Source organism: Corvus cornix, chromosome 3 (assembly GCF_000738735.6).
Source record: "Corvus cornix cornix isolate S_Up_H32 chromosome 3, ASM73873v5, whole genome shotgun sequence".
NCBI classification, from domain to species: domain Eukaryota; kingdom Metazoa; phylum Chordata; class Aves; order Passeriformes; family Corvidae; genus Corvus; species Corvus cornix.
The window spans coordinates 104,875,622-104,892,511 of NC_047056.1; the positions used below are offsets into that span (position 1 = coordinate 104,875,622).

The 16,890-nt window shown below is 39.8% G+C and overlaps 1 long non-coding RNA gene across 2 annotated transcripts in view; it reads left to right on the plus strand.

Moving 5' to 3' along the window:
• LOC109143727 overlaps positions 1–16,890 on the plus strand; it is a 49,534-nt gene that overhangs the window by 32,023 nt on the left and 621 nt on the right. Inside the window, exon 3 of one of the 2 annotated variants that reach the window (XR_005604315.1) lies at positions 11,435–12,597. The exons of the other annotated variant lie outside the window; for it this stretch is intronic. This is a non-coding gene — a long non-coding RNA (uncharacterized LOC109143727). Of the gene's footprint in view, positions 1–11,434; positions 12,598–16,890 lie in introns of those variants that run through there. 2 annotated transcript variants of the gene reach the window in all.

Consider the following 16,890-nt stretch of genomic DNA (forward strand, 5'->3'; position numbering starts at 1 on the left):
GCCTCTATTTACAGAGAATAAAAATATAAAGAGCTACTCAAGAGGCTGAAGAATTTTCTTACATGGCTATGTGACAAGATGTGAACCTTGCCTAATATATCTGTGTCAACAGTTGTTTCAGTAATTCAGAATTTTTACAGGATAGTGTAATTTTGTTTGGAGGAGAAAGTGGTGTTTCAGTGCAGGCAGCAATGAATAATAAACTCTTCCTGATAATGAGGCCTGGAATGAGATTCAGATAGGTTAATGCAATGGTTTTAAAGTTCAAGTTTTAGGCAGGCTTAAGACTTATGCACAGTCCTCTTTTAGTCAGTGGAGAAAGAAGTGCAGGTACCTCTAGAATGCAACTCCAAAGCCAGGTGTGACAAAGCACTTTGTCTCCACTGACAATAAAGGGGTGGAGGCAACTGGTTTTGTCTGAACTCTGTAACTTTCAGACTTAAAAACATAGCAGCATGTATTGAGTCCCACCAAAGGTCCAGAAACTTATTTTCTTATGTTCAACAATAGATTGAGTGAATTCATAGCGAGTGTACAAACAGGGCAAACATCTACAAACTTGTTCCTTTATTTCCTTTTAGTTACTGCTGTTGGGATGCTTTTTAGAATGCAGCCATTCCTCCACCTGCAGGGAACTCTGGGTTTCCAAGATTTTCTCAGAAATGTTAAAAAGTTATTTTTCAGGGGATAATCCAATTTTGAGTAGTAAAGCTGGAAAAGGTTAGATGAAAACACCATCTTCCTGGGGGATGGGATGGTTAGATGTAGAACTTCCCTGAGTCATTCAAGCAATATTCATTTCCCTGTTAGAACAGCCTGCTGTCAGTCTGTATGGTCAGCATCATCATGCAGCACAGCAGTTCTGTGCCACAGGAATGCAATGCTCAAGTTTGTGGATTCACCACAGACTTTTTTTTTCATTTTCATGTTCTAAAAAAAAAATAGTCAATTAAAGTCATAAAAGCTGATGGGGAAGGAGTTTTAAAGCTCCAAAGTCAAACATCTGAAATCTGGAAGAATTCAAATGAAGCACTCCCCGTACCACATGAAATGGACCCTCCACACTAGAGACTGACTCATGCAATGCACAAAAAGGATCTAAACTGAGGCATAGCTACCTCTGCAAAGGGAAGGGTGATGATGCAGCATTCTCTGAGCTTCACAGAAGCTGAACCTTTCATTCTAGAGAACTTTCAAGACAGTAGATTGTGCATGTGCATTTATCTGTGCAATATGAGCTCTGTTCTACATGCAGTCAGCCCCCTCTGGTCTGTGTCTTCTCTGATCGAGATCAAGCCCAGGGAGAGCTCTGTGCCTGTAAAAGACAAAGCTATAATGGAAGTTGTTTGACAACTTTAACTGCAGTGGGGAGGGCCTATGACTTGCATCTGGAAGTCAGTGCAGAGCTCCCAACAGCCTCCATAAGGCTGCCATTTGCTCCATGGTTGTTAAACACCTGATCCCCAATGAAATGCCATTTCATTGCATAGGACAAAGCTTTTAAGATTCTAGTAAAATCTCCAAGTCCTATTCCCAAATAGTAGGGATATTTTGATTATATTCCCCAAGGAAAGCTCTTCTTTTCTGTAGGCAATGTGGTGCAATTAAAATTTTCTATTTTAGTCTTAAGAATATATTCTCCTCTCTTATGATTCTTATTTTCTAATAAATTCATAGAGAGAATATAAAGAACTCAAATTTAACTTATTCTTGAAATGAATCCACCACTTATTTCAGTAAATTTTAATTCTGACTAATCAACATAAGAAAGAGATGTGGAGTTTTATTCACTCCTCATCTTATCCATAAGGTTATAGAGATGAGGCAAAAGCCAAAAGGACTGAAGTCCTCACCTGAGACATCTCCATGATCTGGAAGAAGTACTGCAGAAATCCCAGCAAGTATGAGTCATGAACTTTATTCAAAATAGTGTCGTTTTTAATTAACCAGGAGCCTGTTACAGAGCACTGGTCAGTCCTATCTGCAGCTAGCCAGTACTGCTCCCAGAGGAACCAGACAGCCCAAAAGCAGAGTGCTCAGTCACCTCAGTACCTTTATTTCCTGACAGATGAGAAAGGCAATACCTCCTGAAGTGTCCTCACTGGATCTACACTACTTCTGTTCTCCCAGGAGCCCTAGAAGCAGAGAGCTTTCTCTCACAGGCCCAGTTTTCCCACCACAAGATACAACAAAGAATTGTTCTTATTCCTAAATCCCTCTGCTGTTAAAATTAATGTATAAACCATAAGGGTAAAAGATGCTTTTTAAAATAGTACCCATGTTCGAGTTAATTTTTGAAGACAACCTATCAGTTGTACATCAAAACTTAGTGAATCTAAAGATTTCATGCATTTTTGCATTTGAAGTGTTTTTCTGTGTAATGTCAGCACCCAAGCTGAGATATTTTAATCAGTATGGAAATATTTATGTTTTAAGTCCCTGGCCATTACAAAAGCCTTTCTAATTCATCACCAGGATATTTAAAAGAACATAATTTCATCCTGAAAGCCCTTGATATGAGATCATATTATATTCTCTACACCTTTACAGAATTTTGAGGGTCTATATGTTTATCAAGGACATTTTTATTAGGCACCTAGGATTTTAGGGGTTCATGATATGCATGATATAAGGACTTTTTCTAAGGTTATGCAAGTTACTTTTGGAATAGGATCAAAACATAGCCCAAAGCTCCCTACCTCCTTACTTACAGAACTCCTGTTATTGTATTTAGGTTTGGATAAACTTTCCTGTGGAAGGTGATTGCTCACAGCAGTTAATTTTAAACTTGCAGGCTTAGATCTGGCTCTGTGTGTGTGAACAGGCTGTCATCATGCATTCCAGGTTACTCTCAGAAATGAATGTGTCTTTCCTCAGCATTTCTCACTGCTGGGGCATCAGACATTCCTTCTGCTCTGCATTAATCCAATTACTAAACACCTGCAGACATGCAATAACAGTTTTTGTGCCAAGTCCCTTAGAAATGGTTTTATAGGAGAATGTAATCTGCTGTCCTGCTATCAGGAGTCACATTACACACCTGCCAAGTCCTGAGCTGAAAAATAACAATCAGCGTTCTAATTCAATGCAAGAATGTTTCAGGGCACATTAAAGAGACAAAATTACATTCTTCTTAATTTTACTGCCATGGAGTCCATTAAACATTTTGAACTTGCAGTTAATTTTATTAAAAGCCAATTTCAGTACTAAAATATTTACAGTACACCGTGATAAAAATGGACTTCTTATGGCAACTTAGGCAAGTTCCAAAAGATCCATTAAAGAGAGAACTGTTTCAAGCACATATATTGTGTCATTCCAATTCTGTTCTTAGGGGTTTATCTGACAATCACCAAAATGCACTTCAAAGTGGAATTTTAAACTATGAAATAATTTGTTTTCCTTGTGCTTTTTTTAAACTTTTCCTCAAAGATGTGTGCTGTTTGTGTCTCTGTTTTTAAAGTGGTTGTGCTCCTCAGAGCTGAAACAAAACCTGGTTTAAGAAGGGAAGGCTTTTCAAGGCACAAGATTTAGCTGGGTGCCAAAGAATAATATAGTAGAATTGAACAGAGATTTAGAGCATGAGTCAACTGCTGACTGCACCACAAGTTTTTGTACAGCCTTGGGTAGGTCATTTCAGCCTTTTGTGGCACAGCTTACTTTGTAAAATGCACGTCGATGAATCATAGGAATGTCAGTATGAATAGTAAAAAAAATTAAGGCATTCCTGGAAAGACTGCCTGTGAGTCCTAGGTTTCCTGCATGAAAGTGTGTCCTTTACTAAACTGAACAGCTCATCTTTCCATCTTTAAGTCTATTTATATACACCCAAACATCATCTTATTTCATCATGGCCCATTAGCCTCAATTACAAGCACAGGAATTCAAACAGCTCAAAATTATTTAAAGAAATACAAAAATACCAAGCATAAATTTGAATGAAATTCTCTAGAATAGTCTGTAAGGTTGTTACCCCTGTTTACCTTGGCAAGGAATATACAGCAGTGATAGCATGCACTCTGTTCAGGAAGAGAAATTGGATTTGACCAGAGTCACCTGCAGTTTATAGCACCACAGTCACTGCTGAGGGCTGTACATGATGTCCTGAGGGGTCTTTTGCACAGCTGTAGACAAGACAGCAAGAGAGCTCTGGCCAACAAAGAGCATTCCAAGGCTACGGCCCTGTGTACTAACCCCTTCCAGCTAACTTTACATTCCCCCATCCCATATGTAACCTTCAGCCCCCCACTTGAAGCAGGCAGTCTGACAGTAATAGTAGTAGTCACAAGAAAAGGTAAGCTCTGTCATACTAATAATTTTTGAAAACTTAAATGCCCAGGATGTGATTTTAATTAAAATGCACACTGCCTGGCTTGTCTATTTCCAGGAGAAGGTTTCTCCTGCAGGAAGATGGTGACCTGTTGTACCCATTTGCCTCCCACACTCTGAGGTCAGTCCCATCATTACACAGCCTGATTTGTAGAGAGCGCGTATAGTGGGATATAAACATGGGAATGAATCTGTTTTGCTTTAAGTTTGGTTTTGCCCAGTAACCTTTGTATGAACAGCATTTTGGAATGATCAAAACAAAGGAGATTTTTTTTCGCTTTGAAAGGTCCTGTTGATGTTACAGTTTTGCAGTCTCTGGTATTGTTTCTAGTAAGAGGAAGCTATTTGGACTGATCCATTATTATAGTTCACTCATAACTAACACATATGGATGGTGAGGTAGGGATTTACAAGCAAGACAAACTTCTTCCATCAGTGTATGCCATGCAGAGAAGCATGTAAGGAGTTTTAGCTCTATAATTGTATACATCTGCCTCCACCCATCACCGTGTATCTGGCTCTAGGATTTGATATTTTTCATTAAGATCATCTCAGGATTTTATATAGCATTTTGGAAACTTTTTTTTTTGTTTTACAAAAGCGACTCCAGATTCTCATGTCCTCTTTGGGTGAGTTGGATGGAGGATCATCAATACCTATATTTATTCATGAGCAGAGCTGAGAGAAGAACTGAAGTTTTTAAATCAATCTTAAGTGCATTAGAACAGTACTGAAGAAGCTGGAAAACTCATACCATGTTTTCCTCTACCAACAAAAAACTTGTATGTTTCCTTCCACAAAAATGTATCGCAAACTCTTTCCCAAGACAGTGCAGGCAAAATTCTCATGAATTATTATGTTCATGATCTGATGGCAATTCTAAGAGCCTCAGAGTGAAAGCTTAATATCACAATCTACTGTACAAGGATCTTCTTCTCCGAAGTAAAGAACTGCTTTGCCTCAGCCTTTCCCTACCATTCACTGCTGTCCCATTCTAGGGATTGATATTCCCTGCCTGTGTCACTGCACCATCACCAGCTGCTTTGCACACACAGAAGTTCTATTTGCAGGAAAACTGTGAAACATTACTCTGCATGTTCCAACTAATATGCATTTAAGATAGTCTAAATATTGTGTTTGCATGAGTAATTCCTATGTTATGGAATCCTCAGGCATCCACATAACTTTCCTTATTTATACTCTCTTTTCCCAGAAGCAAGCTTAATGCCCAGTCCCCTTTACACAGAAGTCAATGAGAGTCTTGATACTTACTTCAGCAGGAGGAAGGTCCATATAACTGGGAGTCCTATGCTGCCTAAAAATGACACAATTTTTTGGACAGAGGAAGGCCCCAAAGGGTCCATATGTTGCTCTCATTCTGGGTTGACTTATTTGAGGGGAAGGTCAGCCCATTGTGCAAAGGGTCGGGGAGTGAATAACACATTTGCTGTGTGCCTGGGAGAGGAAGCTCGAAGCTGGGAAGCAGGTCAGGCTTTTTAATTCCCATCAGGCCTAGCATCCTTCAGGAGTTATTCCAGCTCAGAGTTTGTACAGCTTCAGCGTGTGTTTTCAGATTTGTCTCTTTTTATCCAAAAAAATCTCTAGGCTTTGGAGGATTAAAATGCAGGCCTTGATTATGGATCAAAACAGGAGTCTCCTCTATACTGATGCTGTGCTTGAAAAGACGATGAGAGATGTGAGCTGAAGATGGAATTATCCACCTCCATCTCTTTCCTACAACACTGTGTGAAATGATCATTCACAAAAGGTGTTTCAAAGACCTTCATTCCCAGACTTTTTTTTTTTGCATATATGAATCAGCAGATGTATAGGAGAACATGAACTGCAGTGTTGTATCTCCCCACTGCTTTTCTTATTAAATTGTACGCCCTCCACATTGTCCCCACCTTCCCCTGCCCCTAGTTCTGGCCACTCCCTCGGGTTCTCCCTATTGGTTCCAGTACCCCAACTCCGCCCATGTACCCCCCCTGCACCCTGAGATCATTCATCCATGTGCTCTCTCCACCCCCCTTGTCCACAGATAAAGATCCCTGAAGATCCCCCCCAGAGATCCCTGACCATGTGGTCTCTCTGCCTCTGGGAACTGGCTTGTCACCATGTAATAAAAGTTCCTCTGAGGTCCATATGGAGGGACCCTTCTCTCCCCCTTACTGTAACTGTGTTGCAGGGCCAACAGCTAGCTGGAGCAGGAGCACAGGGCCCTCCGGGAGGACTATGGGAGGGCGGAACTGCCGCTCTATCCTAAGCAGCCCCGCAGAGCTTTCCAGGATGGCTGCGGCTTGCTAAACCAAACCCAGCAACGCAACAATGAACTTTATACCAGTGGACTCCTTTTGCCTAGGAAACCATTCCCTGTCTATGATGGTTCCCTCTGGATAGAGAGTAACTTTCACAGCTGTGCAGTCCAAATGGCACAAAAGTTTCTCTGACAGAGATTTAGGTGCTATTATTATGCACTGGAGAGAAAATATACAGAAAAATCCAATCAATTTGCAGTCAGTCTTAAGTTGGTTTTTTACTTGTGCATCATTTGACTTTTTTTAAAAATTGTCTATTGGTTCTAAAATCAAGACCAAAATAAGTATAAGATGTACTTTTCGTATTTCAGCAGACAAAAGGCAGTAGTTTAACATTTCACACAGAAATAGAAAGTCAGTCCTTGTAGAGAAATGGTTGAGTGAAGGGACATGTATACGTGCACAAACCAAGCTATATTAGTGAACTGTCCTTGACTAGAGAAAAAAGAGAAGAGCAATGCTGATGTGGCAAGCTGACAGGATGTTGGGGAGGGGGATGCTGACCACAGAGAGAGGAAGACTTATGTTAGTTAGTGGCGTGCATATTAATCTGTAACCAATCGCTTGCTATTAAAGGCCACGTGAACAGTAGCTGTAACCCAATAGTATGGAGCTTGCTTACACGTGCTTGGGGAATTAGGGTATAACTATGGGACTGACAATAGAATAAATGGAGTTCCATCATATCTCTATGAGAAGCGTGGTTCATCCCGGCAGATCTCTGGCTATTAGTACTTTCATTACCTGCCTGTTTTTCCTTTGATTAGACTTGAGCTCAGGCAGAACAGAGTGTTCAGAAAGAACATTTAAAGCTCCTGGCTGAATTTACTAAAATGAGACTAAATCAGACAGGACAAAGATCACCAGATAATCTTACTGTGACGGACAAGTATTGCCAAATAAAATGATACTTATTTGAAGCAATGCCCAGACGCTAGAGTTATCATCTCATGGAAGGCGTACATATTATCTGCTGGAGGAACTGATCAGATAGAGCCCAGGAAAGCTGTCTTGAAAAGAACCAGCCACAACTACAACAAATTATCACAACCCATGCACAGAACTGGGAGATGCTTACAATCTCCTGAATTCATGCTCTTGCCTTAAACTCCTCCACTTATCAGAGCACACTCATGTATCACACCTAAACTATTAGGGAGCCAGTTGCTACCAATCATCTTCAGCCCTGTCCACCAAGATACTGTCCTCTCCTTTTGCCTCTTCATGCCATAGGATCATGAGTGATGAAAGGATTAATCCACCGGTTTAATTCCACACACAGAACAAAGTTAAGAACAATTAGAAGACAATAGATTTAAAATCAAGAACACAGAGTGTATAAAATGTACAAAAATAGATGCTCTGATATACTCTTGAATGGATTTATACTAAAAAATATCCTAGGGTCACATATCACCATTTTAATGTTTTATCATCCAGATTTCACCTTTGCTGTAAACCCACTGTCCCTGTCAATATCTTACCCTCCACTTGTTCAACACCAACTTTGTCACTGTAGTTGGCTGAGGTAAAAACTGCTGAAAGGCATAAAGCTACTTTAACAACTTGGAAACCTGCATCATCTTTGCCCAAACTATTACTGAAATAAACATCATATGATACACAAACATGTCAGTGACATCCCTCAGTCAGTGACCTGGAGGAACAGCTGAAAACCTGCAAGGATAAAGCTGTCTTTAACACCAGCATTGAAAGGAAGTTTCAATGATACACGTTTCAGGATACTCTACCATTTACTTGGGGATTAAGTGAAATGGCAACACTTTCAAAAATCCTGGAATGCTTTAGAACCTTTCAGAAAACTTACCCAGAGTTTAAGAACTGGAGCAGGTTAGAAAAATACAATTTGCATGACATTTTTGAGAGTATTCATAAAGCTTCACTTGGTGGTCACAAGCTTGATCTCTCTAGACACATCCTCTACAGGGACAGGAGCAAGGTGGGCTTCCCCTGGGAGCCTTCTGACTCTATCAGACTGAGCAAACCTTTGTGAATAGCCCCTTTCAATGTAAAATGAACACCATGTTTGGATTACCTATCGTCATTCTCAGGCCAGCTCTAGCCATAAATCTGAATGCAATTCACAGTGCAGGTCACATCACAGTACCTCCCTCTTGGCTCGAGCCCTGTGGCTCTGTGTGAGCAGTTGGTTTAAGTGCTCTGCTGGAGCAGAGCCACAATGCTCTGCACCTCACCGGATGCAGCCCCAGATGGGCATGTGCATATCCGTATACAGGAACTTCTCTGAGGTCATCAAGGAGTTAAAATCAGACAGTACATCTACCACAGCCCTTTGAGCTGTGATCCAGTCAAATTTTACAAGGTAAACAGGATCAAGATGGGTCATACAAGAAGCAGAGACATATAGAGATCCCCAGAGGCTGCAGGGAGTGATTTTAATAATGCAAGAGGTGACACTTTTCTCCATGCACTAATACTGAACGCAAATCAGACACCCCAACTAACTGTGACCAGAAAAGAATGGGCAAACTCATAGGAAACAGGAAAGAAAGAAGAGAAATATGTTCATTTTAAATATGTTCATCCTGATGGGAGACTGTCATAGTCCTGTTATAGTTAGCTGTACAGATAGCCAAAACAGTAAATACTTGCTATGAAAGGTTAAAAGTAAATTAATGCTATCCATTTTCTCAAATAGAACAAAAAGAGCATGCTTTCCAATTTCTCTTTGATTTTTCTCCAAATTATGTTTCTAAACAACTGGTGAGGTCTTACCTTGAATATTGTGTGCAGTTTTGGGTGCCACAATATAAGAAAGTTATTGAACTATGTGGGAGTGTCCAAAGGAGGGCAACAAAGATGGTGAAGGGCCCTGAGGGGAAGTCATGTGAGGAACAGCTGAGGTCACTTTGTCTGTTCAGCCTGGAGGAGACTGAGGGGAGACCTCACTGCAGTTACAGCTTCTTCATTAGGGGAAGAAGAGGGGCAGACACTGATCTCTTCTCTCTGGTGACAGTGACAGGACCAGAGGGAATGGCCTGAAATTGTATCAGAGGAGGTTTGGGTTGGATATCAGAAAAAGGTTCTTCACCCAAAGGGTTTTTGGGCACTAGAACAGGCTCCCCAGGGAAGTTGTTGCAGCACCAAAGCTGACAGAATTCAAGAAGTGTTTGGACAACAGTCAGGCACATGGTGTGGCTCTTGGGATGGTGCTGTGCAGGGCCAGGAGTTGGACTCAATGATCCTGATGGGTCCCTTCCAACTCAGCATATTCTCTGATTCTATGATTTTATGAACAACAATAACAAAATCAAAAAATTACATTTTTAATTGAAAATTAAACATGAAAAATATCATATGTGACAGGAAAGGTCATCTCAACTCTAGTGATTCTCAAATAGTTTCAAATAAATAAACAGTTTTCTCACCTTTTGTTCCCAAATAATATGCACAGTTCTATTGTATTTTGGGGTTTTTTTTCAATTGCTGATGGCATTTAGGGGTTTTGTTTTGGTTTTCCTTTTTCTTCTTTTTATTTTAATTCTGAAACGGAAATATTACAGAGCATGCAAGTAGAAGTCTCACGCTTGGTTATCAGCCTGCAAGGTGTTTGGGGATACCACCAACTAAAAACCACTAATGCATAGCACATTTTACAATGAATACAGTCCAATCATAAAGCTGAACAGAATTTATTCAGCCACACAGGAGCCAGTATTTTCAGCCATTTTTATTTAATTGTTAGGTAAGTTGACCAGCAAGACAGGCAGGCTCAAGCAGGTGAATCCAAGGCTCAGACCCCAAGGTCTACTGCTTCCTGCTGCTCCATTGGGTATTTTGCTGAAGGAGGAGGGCTGCAGGTTTCCTGCCCCAGGCCTTTACCATCAGTAGGATGCTGAGCACCCAAGCAAGAAATGCTCCCTTTGGTGACCTTACTGCAGCTTTTCAGCACCCAAAGGGGACCTACAAGAAGTTTGGAGAGGAACTGTTTACAAGGGCATGTAGTGATATAACATGAGAATGGTTTCAAACTGAGGCTAGGTTTAGATCAGATGTTAGGAAGAAATTCTTTACTGTGAGGGTGGTGAGGCACCAGCACAGATTGCCCAGAGAAGCTGTGGATGCCCCATTCCTGGCAGTGTTCAAGGACAGGTTGGATAGAACTCTGAGCCACCTGGTCTAGTGGAAGGTGTCCTTGCCCATATCGTGGGGATTGGAACGAGACGATCTTTTAGGTCCCTTCCTACCCAAATTTTCTATGCTTTTATGATTCTCTGAAAACTCCACTCAAACCCAACTGCCTAGGAAACAGTGCCCAGGAAACAGAATAGCCCTTCAGGGGAAATTGCAGCAAGAAGGCAACTTTGATGTTTCTCCTGACAGCTTTTCAAACAACAGCCTTCGACCAGAGGCAAGCGAGAGCTGAGCGGTGCTCACAGCCCGACCGCTCAGCTCGGCACGCAGCATCTTCCAGCGCCACCTGGTGATCCCCAACACCTCCCTCCTCCCTGTCTCACCGCACAGATGAGGGCTTCCAGGCTGCTTTTCTCCATCAACATGATGGAACTGAGTACAGACTTGGATACACTAAGTTCTGTTTCTATAGTGGACCTAAGCAACAGAAGATGGCTGGCTGCTGGATATGCCACTGCTGTGGTTTTTTGTACCTTTTCTTGCTAACTTTTTCTGGGGAGAAATAGAGTTTTACTTCTAAACCAACAAAAGGAATAGTTAATGGAAATTAATTAATTTCATAGACAAGACCCTGATAAAGTAATAGCAGCTTACCTTTCCTCTCTGTGCAGAAGAAGAACTCCGAATGGCTGCCCAGTTCACTTTCTAACATGGAAAGAAAAGAAGTTTGAAACTACATTAACAGTCAACTGTTGGGAGACAGATGAGGAGACCAAACACACTGTTACCCTGGGACTGGATCATGCACCCACTGCCCAGCAAAAGCATTCAGGCACTGATTTCAGAGGGAGCTGTTTGTACTCAGTAACTGCCTATCTGATCACCCAAGGGATGCCACATCACACAGCAATGGAAGTGGGCATGTACTTCCTTGTCACCCCAGAGAAGATAAAACGAGGTCCAAATCTGAAGAAAAATTGTGTCATGAAGGGCATGAGGATTATATTATAATAGAAGTTAGAGCTGCATTTCATGAAATCATCAGTTCATAAGTTCATGGCTTGAAACAAGGCTGTTCAATGTACCCCTGATACAGCTCCAAAATGAGCACAAAGGAAAGGGCAAGATCTTCACATTTTTGCATTTTTCTCTCTCCATTAATAAAGAACGTATGTGGAATATAAATCTGGAAGGAAAACAATCACTAAACAACACAACTGCAAAAGTCGTTTCTTAAAAGCACTTATCCACCTGGTATGCACAAAATAAAATTTAAGATCAGTGGAATGACTGCATTTTAAAACAATGGATCTGTGCAGATGTATGATAAGATATCTCAGATACATAAAAAGACATGGGTGCAGGAGACTAAGTATTGCTGCTTTCTACAAAATCAAGAAATACTGTGGAAAATAAACTAATACCTTTTAATTAATCCAAGAAGCTATAACAGTAATCATATTTATTAATGAGATTCTACTATAGAAACAAATATTAAACACAAAACCAATCACTGGATTATTTTTTGCATTGAGTAAATGAATCCAGACAGGTCTTCAAACATTTCAGTGCTCTAACTGTGAATGAGTAATACAAAGTCAGGGAACTCTGACAAAATACTAGAAAAGAGTTTAAAAGTATAGGTCTCTGATGAATGTGTAAGCTCATCCAGTTCACCTAAAATAAGTCCTGAACTTCTGTCTAAATGTCCTGGGTGTAGTAAACTAGAGTTCCTAGATTAAATTCTTACTTCTCCTGTGGGTATATAAGTCACATAGACAGGACTTCTCTCTAGAGGCACTTAAGTGCATCCATTCTTACCACAGGCCATACTGGAAACTCAGGCACTTCCATTAGGAGGCCTGGCTATTTCAAAGTGGAAGTTGACAGAGTTCAAAAAAACACAGCAGAATGCCCCCAAAGAGGTAAAATGCTATTTTATTGCACGAGCAGTGGTTTGCTTTCTGTTTCTCCTTTATGAAAGGTGCAACTGCATACCACCTTGCAAACATTTCCTAACTCTTTTCAAAGGTCTCTTGAGACCTTCAGGAAGAATGGAATGAAACTCATTTTGTGCTCCTGTAAAATGTGTACAGTTGGCCTCTGGAAAATTAAATAACTGATTTCCAGCCTGATATCTGACATTGGTGCTACTCCAGCCTTGGCTTTTATCTATATTCTAGAGCATGTGGGAGTACTTCTGGCTGCCCTTCTCAATAAAATGCAAAGAAAATTAGATTCTTTTCCCTTGCCCATTTTAGCAAGAGTCCATCATAAAACATATATAACATTTGCAAATATATTTTTATTCCTAGTATTTATTCCAAAGGTTTCTCAGCTTAAGCTAGTTTTTATTTCATTCTATTTAAAATCAAAAATGTGTCCTCTCCTAGGCTTCTTCTCACCATTGAAACAGTTGGGTTTGAGGAGTGGCAATCATGGAACAAAATTACTGAGATGTTTGAGGGGCATGGAGAACAACTACTGCCCTTCCTACTCTTTTGGAATTTCTGAGTGACTGCAACCTATAGTTTGTGTGGGCATCCTTTACCCCTTCACATGAGTAAAGTCCAGTTTATGGCTGCTAAATACAGCACAGCAAAGGGTGAAGTATTCTAGTTTACTAGAAAAACAGTTTTACCAATGCTAAGTATATCAGTACCAGTAGTACACTTCCATCAATGTACTATGCCTTCCTTTTTTATTGCCTCCCCATAAGACAATCTCTCTATTTACACACATTCTCCTTTTTCTTTTTTAATTCACTCCATTTTTTCAGTGAATTATTTCATACTAGGAAAAAAATTTTAAATTTTTTTTTCAGATTTTAATAAGAAGTGTGGTTGAAGTACTTAAGAGAGATCATTTCATGATAGTCAAGAAAATGAATCCTTTTTTCTGACAGATTTGTGTTTCATGATTGGCTCACAGTTTTAGATGAAAGATACAAATGTTACAACATTAATTCACTCTTGATGATTGTCAGACAATATACATGGGGGAGAGATGCTGTGAATATTTCAAAGTGAGGGAAAATAAATTATTAGATATCACACAGTCCTTAGAGGAGAGAATTCTCCATCCTACAGTGACTAATTATGAGAACAAGTCATATGAAGTTTTTCTCTGTGAAAGCTGACTTTGTGCCATACCTTTTCCTTCAGCAACACTGATAAGGCCTCCTACCTTTACCTAGATGTCTGTTTTCATAGTGCATGATGGAACTTCAGCTTTGAAAGATATATAAAATGTGGCTGAAACCAATCATCAAAATCAAGAGTAATCAGAGGGGGTGTTCAGCTATGTACACAGGCAGTGAGCTCTAGCTTTAGCAACCCTAAACCAATTGCCTAAGTTGCCTGGGCTGTCCCTGGAGAAAGGTGTAGGAGACCTCAGAACTTACAAGGGAGACCCAGCATATGTTACTTTCCTCTCTCCCTCTTGTGACCCAACAAGGAACTCAGGATTTTGTCTTTTCCTCATATGTTTGTATTTTTCCTTACTATTCAAAGCAGTTGCTTATAAAATTAATTCCCCTTTCTGTCTCCATTGACTTCAGTTAGTTCCAGTGCTGAGCACACTAACTTCAGTTTCTGAGGCAGCGTGAGGCACAATTTATACTCTGCTGGATCACTGTGTTAGGAAGAGTCAAGCACTGTGTCCTGACAGCAGACATCTCTGGCATTGCATGACCAGTAAAATTTGCAAAGCATCTGTGGGAGATTTTCAGCTAGGAAGGGAGGTGTCTACTACTTTTAAATGCCTGAGTTTTAGGCAGAAGTTAAATACACTGGACTCTGTCATTAATCCCCTAAGAAAATCAGGTTAAAAGTAGTACTGAAAACCTTATATTCTGTGCATAAGTAGCTTTTATTGGCTGAGTGAAAAACTACCAAGACGTGAAAGATGTTTTTAAAAGAGAAATTGCAAACACAAAGACTGATTTGATACTGGCTAATGCCACATCTACACTGGAGAAGATCAGCATGGCCCAGCGGATGAAAGTTAACAGGCTGCTCAATCCAGCTAAACATCTAGAACCAGATTTCCCTCCTCATGTTGAAAAGTCCATTTCATGAGAGAGTATAGACAGAAGAGGCCCAAACAGAAAACTTACAATATAAGCAAAGCATTTTGGCTTAAGACTTTAAGAATGCAGAAAGATTATCATTTTGTGACTTGCAGATTTCTGTTGTACATTTTTGCTTAGGTAATCTCTTTCCAGATGTACATCTTTTGTTTAAAATGGCTTATGGCTAATTCTTTTTGATTCACAGAAGGATTTGATTGAAGAGTGAATAAAGCTGGAGAAACATTACAAATGCAATGGCTGGGATCTTTCTTTTCAGTTGCCAGGGCAGAGGTTTCCATTGTTTGTTTGTACTATAATTTATCTGGAACAGCAGAGGGTGTTTTCAATGAATGAACCACCTGTGTAACAATATAGGAAACAGAGGAAAGATAGTTTTCAGCATTAGTTATTTGTATATGTGCAAAAAAATAAAAAATAGTTTATCTGTTAAATAACTAGATGGCTTTCTGGGGATCACTTGGGAATACTGCATAGAGGAATGCTACATCAGTTCCTTTCCGTGTGCACACACTGTGCCAGTGAGATTTCTCAATTCGATGGTCTGTGATAAAATGTTAAGTTCAGTCTTCGGGCAATCACACTGAAAACTCCTGTGACTAACTGCTCTTGTTCTTGCAATTTACTTGATCATTGCTAAAGTAAAGCAAAAGCGCATTGGAAGTGCCTTAGACTTAAAACTGTCCCCTTCTTCTCTGTCACTTCCTTTCCTAACTTCTTTCTCCATTCATCCCTTCCATTGCTGGTAAGAAATAGTCTGAATATTTCATTATTGCTTTAGTTGTATGAGTAACAGATCTCTATGTATAATGAGGAAGGAGTAAATAGTAATAATCCATAATAGAATTAAAGTGGAACTTTTTCAGGAATCTGGTAAAAAAAAATGGCTTGGAAAACTTTTAATTTAAAACTTTTTTATTTCACTTTTGAGTGCCCCTCAAAAGGGATAAAATTTTTGTTTGTTTTCCAAAAAATTATACATAAAAAGTTGGAACTTCCATATTTAAATCCCACAGAAATATGGAATAAATCAAACTGTGTAATCCCTTTCATACCTGAAAATGTGTACAAAATAACACCTTTATTTTGAAAATAGTTTTAGTCAGCCAGCATTTTATGTATTTACTCCCATGTTTCCCAACCTCAGTTGCTTACCCATGGCTTATTTATTTCTTAATATACTTGTCTACAGAGGCATACATGGTTTTAATCTTCCTAAAACATAATGAGCCTCCCAAAGTCAAAACAGAGAGATTTTTTAGTTCAGTATTTCTAGAAGCTTATGGTGAACTTTTAAATCTTTGAAAAAAAAATCTTCCCATTGTAACTTTACACTTTTTTCTTCAAAGGTGTATCATGTATAAAGCACATGGTGTTCTTGTGCTGGGTGAAAATTTTTACATTCTTTTCCTACTTTCCCTTCCTCTTTAGGCATGTGAATGAGGATAGTTAAGGGGGAAAGTAATTGTATCATTCCAAAGGAGTAGTTAGTGCAATGCAGGCATTTCCAGTGAAGCACCCAGGTAGCGTTATTGTTACTACTGCTGCACATTCATCTGGTAGCCAATACTTGCACAAGGAAATCAAGGGACAGGAAAAAAGCTGTGGCATGTGTGCCCAAACAGTGTGTGAGTACATTCTTCTGAGTGTCAAGTACGTCAGAGTGGGAAACAGCAAGGGAGTGGAACATAAAGCCCATCTCACATATACTGGGAGGGCTGCATTTGACTTCGCTGCAGTTACTTCTGATTTACTCAAGTGTCAGCTGGAGAAGGACCACAACCCATTCTTTAAAATGTTTTTATATGCTCCTCTGAGTAAAAAACTTGGAGGACTTTGCGAAAACAAGCTACTGTTGCTGATTTGCCAGGTAGGCAACCTCTCTGAGCTCTGGTTGAGAGCTGATCCAAATAAAATGTTTCTCACAGCTATGACTGTGTTGCACTAATTCAACTAGAATAAACAATTACATCAGAAAAATGTGTTTACTTTGGTTCTGGGCCACAGAGACTGGGCCCAAATATGATGTAGAACATA